General features: G+C 42.1%; 1 protein-coding gene across 5 annotated transcripts in view; it reads left to right on the top strand.

The window, feature by feature from the left end:
- TMCC3 (transmembrane and coiled-coil domain family 3) overlaps nucleotides 1-12,162 on the top strand; it is a 329,301-nt gene that overhangs the window by 250,015 nt on the left and 67,124 nt on the right. Inside the window, exon 1 of one of the 5 annotated variants that reach the window (XM_068560840.1) lies at nucleotides 2,546-2,591. The exons of the other annotated variants lie outside the window; for them this stretch is intronic. The gene's annotated coding sequence lies outside the window, so the exon portion shown is untranslated. Of the gene's footprint in view, nucleotides 1-2,545; nucleotides 2,592-12,162 lie in introns of those variants that run through there. 5 annotated transcript variants of the gene reach the window in all.

Raw genomic sequence — 12,162 nt, 5'->3', positions numbered from 1 at the left:
TTTTTTTTTTTTTTTTTTTTTTTTTTAATTTGGCTGTGTCGGGTCTTAGTTGTGGCACACGGGATCTTTGTTGCGGCACACGGGCTCTTCGTTGTGGTGCACAGGCTTCTCTCTAGTTGTGGCAGACGGGCTCAGTAGTTGCGGTGGGCAGGCTTAGTTGCCCTGCGGCATGTGGGATCTTAGTTCCCGGACGAGAGATCGAACCTGAGTCCCCTGCGTTGGAAGGCAGATTCTCAACCACTGGACCAGCAGGGAAGTCCCCCTTATTGTAGTTTTTAAATGTCCATTTAAGAGTTATAAATAGAAAAAGCAAAATGAGCCTAACAAAGAAAGTATATATTTCTTATATACAGAGTATACTGTTGATTTTAAATTTGGTTTAAGGCAAGATCCATTTGCTAGAATTCATTATTTAAAATTTAATTTAAGACCTTTACTTGAACTGAGCCAGAGGATAGAGGCTGTGTAAATACTAACTTCAGTAGACACTCTTCCTCTTAAATATTACGGTATAGTTTTATGCAAAGAGTAAAGTTCTGTTACTTTGACGGGGCTTTATTAGACCGACAAAATTTTCTTTCTTTTGCAAACACCCATTGCCCTTTTCTCCCCCCAACACACCCCCAACACAGAATTAAATCAGTACCGTATAAACCACATAATCATTTTGAGATCTTTGCATTAGTTATTTAATGTCAAGGGCAAGAAACCCTGTCTCCTAGACTCATTCTGGCCTGAGTTTTTCATATGACTTATGGCAGTTCAAATATTTGAGAATCTCTTCATGCAAGGAAGGTCAAAAGGGATTCAAAGATGAGTGACAGCAAGGCAACTTGTAATCTGTTGCAGAGGTTAGTAGTCAAATTGTTATAATAAAAAGCAGTATATGATCACGAAAGGGCAAGAGAAAAATATTTAATATTTGTGTCTGGCCTGACATAAGGTTCTTTACTGATCTTATTACATTCCAGGAGGAATTTCCTCATATGAGACTACAGTCTCAAAAAGGTTAATTTACTTGCCGGAGGTCATACAGCTGCTAAGTGGCAGAGTGGGGATTTGATCAGGTCTGCCTGACCCGAAAGTCCAAGTACTTCCTCTCGGTGAGCTGCCCCAAGGCACTGTCACTGATGGGCTCCAATTCTCTTTCTTAAGCCCCGGTCTCTCTGAGTGCCCCTCTGGACACCTGTGCTTAAATGTGCCACAGGAGCCTCGAATTCATTATGTCTGATGCTGACTCCTCCGCTACCCCAAATCTCTTCCTCCTCCTGCCTCTCCTCAGTTGCCTGCCTTGTGCTTGATCTTTTGGCCACCAGAAGGGATGAAGCAAGTGGGGTTTTCCGTGACTCTGCCGTTCACCCCCCATCCGATTGGTGGTATCACGTCCTTTCGATGCTGCCTCCTTTGTCTACCTCAGACGCTGTTCTCTCCTTTCCCAGGACAACCCTGCATCCAGCCATCACCAGCTCTTGCCTTAGATTACTACAGCAGGCTCCAGTCCGCTCCACTGAGATGCATTTTCTCTCCTGCTTTTTCAGAAGGACTTGTCTGAAACAGGGATCTGATTATCCTAATCCCTTTAGCGGCTGCCACCTGTCCTATCAGATGAAATCTAAACACCTTGGCGTGATGTAACTGGAGCCCTCAAAATCTCATCCCTGTCTGCTGACCCAGTTCTTCTCCTGCCTTCTTTGCCATGCCCAGTACCCTTCACATCGTCACCTGCTGTCTGGCTGAATGAATCAGAGCGCACTACCTGAAGTACCTTCTCACTGACAAGTCTCTTTCTTCCTGCCTTGCACCAGCCTTGTTTCCTCTCCTGCCCTCCTCCTCCTCCTCCTCCGCGCCCCCCACCTTGGCTACCCCTCCCAAGTGCTGCCTTCTAGCACCGTGTACACCTCCTAGGGCACTCATCAGTGACTGTCATTGTTTCCCTTGCCACTAGCCTGGGGGTGGGGTGCCCCTTTGCAACTCCAGCACGCCTCGCTGCGTCTGATACTCGAAGGCACCAGCGAGCATGTGTCTCATGAACGAAGCAACAGAGGAAAGAGTCTTCTGACCCCACTCACTGCCCTTCCCTATGCGCTTGGACCACTTACCGCTCGCCCTGCCTTCATCCATGTTGGGGTTTCCTGTGCTTGGTTCACTGCTTTGCATTGGCTCTGCCCAACTGGAGTTTGTTGAATTGAGCCTGTTTACTAGTCGGTAAATCAGGAGTGCCAGGCTGGACATCCTCTAAGGTCCTCTCCCACCCCCAGAGTTGTGTGATAACAGGACTTTGTTCTAGTCTGCTTCTCTCCAAATATACAGAATGTATATCTTTTCTTCTGGCAGTACCAAGAGCCCGTTTGTCAGCAGTGGGTTGAATACAGTGTATTATTGCGGGCAGTAGCATTGGTTACAGCGCAGGGCGTGGAGTTTCTCGGAGACAAACACGGGAATACCCAGAGATACGTGAGCAGTATCTCCAAAGTTCAGGGTGAGTCATGGTAGGAGCTGTTTGACTATCCAGCCTGCCTGCCTTACAGGCTCAGATGCCTCTCAGGCAGGGTGGGGAGCGAGCTGCTCGCTGATTTGTGGTGTGTCGTTTGGTAAGTCTCCTCCCCGCTCTGCGGTTTCAACCAGGCTGTGTAAATATGTATCGTAGAGCTGTGTAGTAATTCGTATCCTATGAGATGCTTGAAAGAGATGCAAGTTATTTGGGGGCTTTTAATAGTTGTCTTTATGCTTGGCCAAGTCCTTCCGTGATTTCTCACTGGATTTCTAGATACTTAAACTGCTGAAACTCCTAATGAGCCACCAAAATCCTTATCGTTTGGTCCTTTAAAAAAGTAAATTCAGTGAGTGTGATTTAAGAGGTGAACAGATATCTGACTGAGTAGGAGGGTGCCGGCTACTGGCTGGACAAGAGCCAGTTCTCCTCTTACTTCCCTGTCATTTTGAAAGTGATCCTGGGTCTGACCAGACTGAGTTGGAATCTAACTTTGTACTTTAACATCCGGTCTGTTGACAAGCGGGCATCCCTCCTTGAAACTTCAGACTCCAGAAAACTGACTGCGAGACAGCGTGTGGTGTGGTGGCTGTGGTTGGGAGAGGGAGCAGCAGAGGGGAAGCGTCGTGATCTGAAGAATCAGGGCTCCTCCGGCCGGCTCTCCTCGGCCACCCCATGGTGGTGGATGCAGCGCCCACTGTGGGGCAGGGAAGGTTCCATATCACCTGAACTCTGCCTATAAGAGCTGCTTGATCTCATGGGAAATCTGTATTCAATTTGTGGTTGTGTGTGTGCATCTGTGTCAGGGAAGACTTTGGGATATTGCTGCAAAATAAATAGTCTTTCATTTCCTGGACATTAAAATATTTTGAACACTTATTAATTCAGGTCATTTTTCTCCCAATTAGTTCTGTATCAAATGTTTACCCTGGAATGTCACAAAGGTGGGCTTGTTGTTGGTAATGATCCCCAACCTTTAGAAACAAAAACAGCTTGTGGGGGGGGGGCGATGAGGGGTATGGAGAGTTGGAGGAGTTTGCTGCTTATTGTGTGATCCTTTGAATCGTGGAGATTAAATTTCTGTTGTTAAAAGAAAATTGGAGGGCTAGTTGAAAAAATAATTGGAAGGCTAGTTGTTCTTACAGCAGAGCATCTTAATAGCCTCATAGCATTGTGAGCGCAGTGATTGACAGAGATTGACGTGCACGGTTTCAGTTGGATTGAAAGGGAGAAATTGCCACCCAAACTGCTAGAGCACAGCTTGTGAAACAACTATAGCTGCCGTCTGTGCAAGGCTGTTCAAAAGGGTGGCAGGAATGGGTCTCTTCTTGCCAGCCGCCGGTTGACGGGCTCTTCTGGAGAAGCCCTTGCAACGCTGGCCAGCCGCTCCCCCCAGGCTCTTCCTCCTCTCTGTTCCCCTCTTCCAGCCACTGAAGAGCACAGTCGGTTACCTAAAGTACAGACATGGGTTGTTTGCAGGCTGCCTGGCGGTTACTTTGTAGCCTGGGGGGAATTTGGGGCTCTCTTCTGACTACATCCTTCACATTCCAGGGTGTGAGCCACTGAGGATAATGACCCAGGGAGACTAAGTCAGGACCTATTGCAGGAGGTGGCCTGAGGGCCTTTGAATCCAGGTCACAATTTAAGTAGGGCCTCAAATTTCGATTTTTAACATTATTACCCAAAGAGTTAAGTATAGACCCAGAGATAAAAGCAATGGGATTAAAAGAGGATGTTATTTATCATTTAACTTAAACGTACACACACACACACACACACACACACGCACACTCAGTTTATTTTACTGTGTAATTTATTCCATAGTTTTTATTTTTAAATGTTTGTAAATTGTAAAATATTATATATAGAAGATATTCCATTTTAAAAAGTAGCATGAAACACCCCTGCACCTAAAACCCAGGGCAGGAAATCAGACTTGACCCTCTGACCTTTTCCCTGATTCATATCCCGCTGTCACAAGCATCCTCACCCAGGAGGTGATGCTGTCCCAGGGTTTGTGTTAACCGTCCCCTTGCTTTTTCTCTATCGTTTACTACCTGTGTGTTTATACCTAAACAAGAGTTTGCCTGCATTTGAACTTTATAAAGTGGAGTTCATACTGCATGTGTTCTTCTTTGACTTGCTGCTCTTAAAATTTATCCACTTCAAGTCTTGAAGCTATGGTTCATTTCATTCCACTGTACAAATGCACACAAGGTACATGTATCCATTCTATTGCCTGTAGACCTTTGGGTTATTTTGGGTGGTTGTTACTGTTGTTGCTTTCCGTTGTGGACATTGCTGCTATGAATATTTTTAATGCACTGTCCTAACGTGGGCACTTGTTCTTAGGAATGGAATTTCTGGGTCTCTGGAGCTTGTGTATGTTCAAATGCCAAACAATTTTTAATGTTCTAAGAATTCAGTAAATGTAAACATTTCAAATATATCTTGGAATCCAATTCCATTGCTTCATTTAAAAATAAATTCTAGGACCATCAAAAAAATTTTTAATGGAAGTAGGCCTGCCTTGTTTTGGATCCTGAGCAACTTCAACCTTAAGGAGATAGCTTTAATGCTTTTTGTAGTTGTTACAGAAACCTTTTTTTTTTTTTTTTAATTTATTTATTTATTTATTTATTTTTGGGTGTATTGGGTCTTCGTTTCTGTGCGAGGGCTTCCTCTAGTTGCGGCGAGCGGGGGCCACTCTTCATCACGGTGCGCGGGCCTCTCACTGTCTCGGCCTCTCTTGTTGCGGAGCAAGGCTCCAGACGCGCAGGCTCAGTAGTTGTGGCTCACGGGCCTAGTTGCTCCGCGGCATGTGGGATCTTCCCGGACCAGGGCTCGAACCCGCGTCCCCTGCATTAGCAGGCGGATTCTCAACCACTGCGCCGCCAGGGAAGCCCCAGAAACCATTTTTGAAAGGCAAAAATCAACCTTTAGAACCTGAGAATCACAAATAAAACAATCCAGCCCTCCAGAGTCACATGAGCCACATGTAAACTGTCACTCGATGGACCCTGTGAGTCTCTTCAGCTACCACAGATGAGTGAATATGTAGAGTTGGCTCTCCAACCCTGTAAATGCAAAACCATTTAACATACGGGACTTGGGCATCATGAGGGGGGGGCCCTGGAACCATTCCTTACGATGCCAAGGGACAACCGTATATGCCTGTCACACACTGGTGTCATCCACATCTGTGGTGTTCTCAGTGAAGACCCTGTATGGGAAAAATCATTGCCCACATGGAATAGATTCGAAGCTGTGAGCATTAGGAAACTGAGTTCTCAATAGAAATGTTTCAGTAGGATTTGTCCCTTGAAGAGATGGTATTTTGGTTACATCATATAAAAATGATGTAACATTAGTATACATTATTTTTTATGGGATTTTCATTTGAAAACTTCTAATTATGACTTGGTAATTCCAGCTTAGTTCCACAACCTTTTTTAAAGAACTACCTTTTGAGACGTGGTCTTACTTCCTTGGGAAATTGGATTTAAAAGCCCTCTTTTCAGTAGGGAGTAAAAGTAATTACATAAACTAAAGTTAGTTTGAGTTACAAAAATGCTTACTATCCTGAATATTGAGGCCAGTTATTTTGCTATTATTATTAAAATCATAGGTCCTAAGAGGAAACAAATAAGTATGTTAAGTGAGCTAATGAAATTTTGTAGGTATTTGCTTTGAGGCTGCAGACTCAACCTCAAAGTAGGTTTAAAAAAATATGACAATACAAGGTGGGAAAAAACCAAACTATACCAAAAAGAAAATATAAAACAAGAAGTATCTCTGGCCCCAGATTCCCAATCCTATTCCCCAGAGGTAATTACCATCCACAATTCCTAAGACATCCTTCTAGAAATTTCTCTACAAATAGAGTACACTTGTATCACATTTATATAAACCCCACCACTGCCCCTCTTTTAAAGCACAAATGAGTGTGTACTATATATATATAGCTCTGTATCTTTCTTGCTTAACAATTTAGTTTGGACAGCTTCCCGTAGTAGCCAGTTGAGATCCACCTCCATTTTAGCGTCTGCATTGTTTTCCATTGTAATAGTTTTTTAAGTGGCTCTCCATTAATGGATGTCTAAGCTGATTCCAGAATTAGAAACGTAATGGTGGTGGTAGTGGTGATGGTGGTGATAAAGGCAGACTGTCCTGTTAGAAGAAGCAAAGAAGAATAGGAGAAGGAGGCAAAAACATAAATATTTTCATCTTCATTTCTGTTCTTTAAATCTCTCAATTTTTTTTTTTTTTTTTTTTTTTTACCTGTTTTAATGTGTTTGGAGAACTGTATGGAAGCTGAAGAGAACGAGTTTTTTTTCTGCTTGCCTATCCTTCCTTGTGATGGTCATAGTGCTGGAAGAGATTGTGATACTTCAGGATACGAGGGAAAGGAATGTGTTTACAATTTGTTGGCTAAAGAGCTGGGAGATTCCAGTTCTCCTACTTCTAGTGCAAACCAGCACCCTATTGTAACAGGAGTGTTTCTTATAACCTGATTAGCACACCTTTCTTAAGATAATTAATCTCTTTGGACAGTGGAGGACTTTCATTATACAGAGCTTATTATTGCATTAATATTTCTCTAAAGGTGTTGGTTGCCTATCCAAACACCATTTTCCTTCCCTTTCTGCCTGGCTGGCAGAGCCAGTACAGTAGAGGCTGAAAATGTTAGATACTGCTTCCGCAGCCTCCCTTGCAGCTAGCGCATGGACGTATGACACAGGCCCGGCCAGAGGGACCTAAGGAGAAATCTGCTGAGGAGTTTCTGGAAAATATTTTCCTTCCTAACAAAATAGGAAAGAGGAGCAGTATTCTCATATATAGCCAGAAATTGCCTACATGTGATTCTTAAAACTGCAGTAGCTCACTTGCCTCCATGAGAGAACTTGCAAATGCCCTGAAGATAGTATAATGAAGAATTGGAAAGAGCTTGGATCTTTGATAACATTTTTTTTTAATTAATTTATTTTAATTTATTTATTTTTGGCTGCGTTGGGTCTTCATTGCTGCACGTGGGCTTTCTCTAGTTGCTGTGCAAGGGCTTTCTCTAGTTGCGGCGAGCGGGGGCTACTCTTTGTTGCGGTGCACAGGCTTCTCATTGCGGTGCCTTCTCTTGTTGTGGAGCACGGACTCTAGGCGCACGGGCTTCAGTAGTTGTGGCCCACAGGCTCAGTAGTTGTGGCTGTCAAGCTGTAGAGTGCAGGCTCAGTAGTTGTGGTGCACAAAATTAGTTGCTCCACAGCATGTGGGATCTTCCCGGTCCAGAGCTCCAACCCGTACCCCCTGCACTGGGAGGCGGATTCTCAACCACTGCGCCACCAGGGAAGCCCCCTGATAACATTTTTAAGCCACCAAATCAGCCCTGTCCGCTGATCTTAGTTTGTGACATCATAAGTGCCCTTATTATTGAACGTCTTTTATCCAGTTACTGAAATTATCCTACCTGATGTGGAATTTTATCCATAGGAAATGCTATCAAAGTAGAGAACTCAGTTATAAGACAGTTGAGTGCCTACTGTGTTCAAGAGGCAATGTGAGGCTGTGGGACTGCAAACAAGGGGGAAAAAGAATAAGGCAACTAATAATACGAGGCAGTAATGAATTTAGTGCAAGCAGAGGGACTCAGTAAGAGCAGCAGGGGTTCAGAGTAAGCACTGTTGACTAGATTGGAGGTGATAAGAAACACTTCTGTGTGGAAGAGGTTAAATTGAGTCAGACTCTGAAGGAACCCCAAGGTTTTGGTAAGTAAAGAGTTGGGGATGGTATTCCAGGAAGCCTGAAGTTTTAGAAAGAACATAGGCTATGGAATCAGACCTGAGCTTGAGCTTAGGCTCATCACTCACTAGTTTGTGAACTTGTCAAAGTCTTTGATTTCTTTGATACTCATCATGATAGACTAAACATAACTTGTAGGATTGGGGTGGGGATTAGAGACAAAATGTGTCAAACATCTGTCATGCTGACGGGCACGTGGCAGGCACCAGGTAGATGGTGGAGGTGGAAGGGGTGGCTGGACTGCATGTTGGGGGGTGCGCATGAACAAAGGTAAGGTGAGTTTGTAGAAGTGATCTGGGCATGTTGTTCTTGATCTGGTCAGAGATCACTGGATCAGGTCATTTGGTCTAGGTAAGAAGGTGTGTGCACAAAATCTGGAGAGAGACAGGATTGGGTCAAGACATGGAAGACCTTGACTTTTCAACTAATGGAATTTGGACCTCATCCTATAGACAACTGTGGTGACCATTGACAGGAGGGCAGCCTGGAGACAGTGTGATGAGTTAAGAGATGGTTACAGGAGTCCAGATGTGCAGTATAGAAGACCTGAACCGAGCAGGTATCAGATGTTGGAAAGAAAGGAAGGGTTAAGTGTTAGAACATCAAAAAAGAAAGAGAACTTAGTGATATGTGAGGCAAGGGGGAGGAAAGACTTAGCAGTGAGCCTCAGAAACCTGAATGCCTGTCAGTTGTTCAGTGTGAAATTCAGAACTGACTTGGAACGCTTTCAGATAATCATATCCTAGGTTGGGGCAAGAACATTTGGCAAGATTTATTGAAATTTTCGATGAAAGATGCTATATTAATGGTAAATAAATGATAATGCCCAACTCTGCTTGTCATTTAATTCTTGCCTAATTATGTTGGTCACTTTCGCACTGTTTATATATAAAATTTGGTTTCTTTGAAGGATGTGATACTTAATAAAATAAACATACCCTTGCCTCTGATTAGATATGATTGAACACTTTGAGTCAGCCCTGTAATATGAAGTATACGTTCAGTAATTGTTGACTGCGTGTTAACCTAGTATGAAAAGCAGTTGAGCAAAATTTTCTCTGACACAGGTCCTTACAGATAAATTTACAGTGGCCTTATTAATAAAACATCAGTCAAATAAACATCTAAAGTAATGAATGACATCACAGGCATCATCAAGTATAGAAATCAAAGAAGTTTCAGTTCATCAAATGCAGAGTAACGTCTTGTGCTGAATGAGGTTTCATAGTGTTCTCAGTTGGTGAATAGTGTTCTCAGTTGGTGAATCTTGAACAGATGGTTCTCTAACATTTTGGAATGCTGAATAAGGTAGATGGACTGAGTCAAATTAATAAAGTGTACCACACTGGAATATTAGTGGGTAGTTAGCAGCCCTTGGAGTCTTATTAGTGCATCAGCTTTCCCAATGTAAGGCAAAAGAAAACCCCACCATTCATATATCTTAGGGAAGTAGGCACTCTTCCATTTGGGCACAAAGTTAATGTTTTCCAATGGTAATTCTGCACAAGGCAGTTCTGTAATAAGCTCAGAGCAGGTGTCCTGTCTGAGAGTTTTTGCAGTCTCGTTGGGAAGTTAGGGCACTAAGCCAGGTACAGGCCCATGATTTGTCTACAGTTCCCAGTAAAGAGAGAAAAAAAGCATCTGTCATTGAAGCTTTCCCAAACTACCTTCTATCCTTCACAGGCTTTTTTTTTTTTTCCCTTTTACAAATCTAATTTGGATTTTTAAATATTTTTCCTACAGAATTTGAGTCATAATAGATATACAGTGTAGATTAGGTGTATTGTGGTGCTTTCCTACAGTCAGAAGGATCTTGAGTTGTTTTCTGTAACTGTGGCTTACAGGGAGGAGAATATGATTTGCAACATGCATATGTTGAAGGATTTCTTTTTTCAATCCGTAAATAAAAGACAAAAAGAAGTGTATGCTTCAGGGGAGTCGTTTTATAATTCTTGCCTTTTCTTTCATCCTAGGTAAAAATTTTGCCCTTTGTCATCTATCAGACCCTTCTAATAAAAAGCACCAGGCACTGTGATAATTAGTTTAACATTTCAGATGAGTAGAGATGGAATAAATCATCAATCATGTATTTCTGAGGCAAAATGTCTGATTTTCCATCATGTGATGGATACTGTTATTTCAGGTGAGAATTCAGCTGTCCTTAACTTCACATGATTTTTTTAATAGTAGATCTGGTGACCTGATCCCTGCATCCCAGACAGAGACCCACTTAGTGTTGCTGTGCAGTGCAGTGTGAGTGTACAGGCACATAATGAGGAAGTCTTCCAAATCCATTAATAAATCCTTATGTGACTATGCACAGTACATGAACAAAGTCTGAAATCCCTATATGTACAGTATAGTCATGGTTCTGTGTTTTTAAAAAATTCATAAGAATCTAAGCAGTGTCTATATTTAAGGGAGGTTATGGGTGATTTTCCCCCTACTCATTTTGCTATTTCAACTTCTCTATTTCTCAATATTTTATCTTTATGATTAAAAAAATTTCCCCTTGCCTGCATGATAAAGTGTCAAGTCTAGCATGGTTTACATAGAGCCTGCCACAGGCTGTCTGTATTCTTCAGAGTTTCATGCCTCCTCCCCTTAGAAATACTTGCCCTGTGCCACTTTTTTGCCCCAGCCCTCGATCAAACCCTGACTTAGGATGACCCATTTAGCTCTAAATTCTAGACACCCGAAGAAACTTTTAGTTTCCTAAATATTCTGCTGTTTGCCTCTGTGGATACACCGTGTTCCTTGCTAGGCTCTCTTGGCTGATTTTTGAGCCTCCTCTTCTAAGGCCACGTCAAATAGCATCTTCTTAGAAGGTGCCTCACTGAAGCCTTACTTATTTCCACTTCTTTGTTTCCTGTAGTCCATATTACATTTTTCTACAGTTGTATAGTTCGTATGTCTCCCAGCCCAAGAACTCCTAGGCTAGAGTTTAGCATATTCATCTTTCTGACTCCAGTACTTTTAGCATACTGCCTCACTCACAAAAAATGCCCAGAAAAACATTTTTTAAGTGTCAGTTCTGTATCTTAGGGGGCCTGGCTTAGAACCTAAATTAATCAGTTCCTTTAAGTGTCATAAAAACAATTTGGTCTAAGTCAGTGAGTAAGCCTTAGTTGTACTTTGTGTGCTTTTAGTTAAATTCAGCCTCTTTGAGAAACATTGGCTTTCTAAATAACTATTATTAAACGAACCAGGTCATTTTCAATCTGCGTCAACATGGTATTTAGGATTTTGCTGCCTTTTGCAGAATGTAAGATTAAATATTTTTGTGTCTAAATCTGATGTATTGAGTTACACCATAGATATTAGTGCCTTGCTAGAATACCATACAGATTTCTACTCTTTTTCTGTATTTTGTACATTTGCTCTTCTATATTCTGGTACTGAAGACAAATATTTATTAGAGTATCATGAAAATTTCCGAAACTTTAAATATGTTAAAGAGCTGACAAAACGCAATATGAATTGACACACCATTGAAATTAAAGTTCTTTTCCTGCTAGAACTGAACAATTCTGTATGTTAATCAACATGCATTTATTGAGTACTTATATGTTATAGGTACTGTAAAGATAAAATAGTTTTGACAGCTCCTGAATTTTCATTTTCTATGATTTTTTTGTATTTTATTTACTTTTTTTTTTAAGCTATTTTGTGGAATAACTTGTAGTAACATGCATACATCTTAAATGTACAGTTGGATGATTTTTACCTGTGTTACACCATGTATCTGTCCCCTGTGTCAGTGTTGTCCGTGCCCAGCACTCCCTTGTGCCACCTTCTGGCAGATCATTCTCCCTTCCCCTGCTTCCCCACAAGTGTAACCAGTTCTGACCTCCCTATCCTTGGAATCATAGAGCATG

Source organism: Eschrichtius robustus, chromosome 13 (assembly GCF_028021215.1).
Source record: "Eschrichtius robustus isolate mEscRob2 chromosome 13, mEscRob2.pri, whole genome shotgun sequence".
NCBI classification, from domain to species: Eukaryota; Metazoa; Chordata; class Mammalia; order Artiodactyla; family Eschrichtiidae; genus Eschrichtius; species Eschrichtius robustus.
Note: the sequence above shows the minus strand (reverse complement) of the source record. Positions and strands in the feature narration are given on the sequence as shown.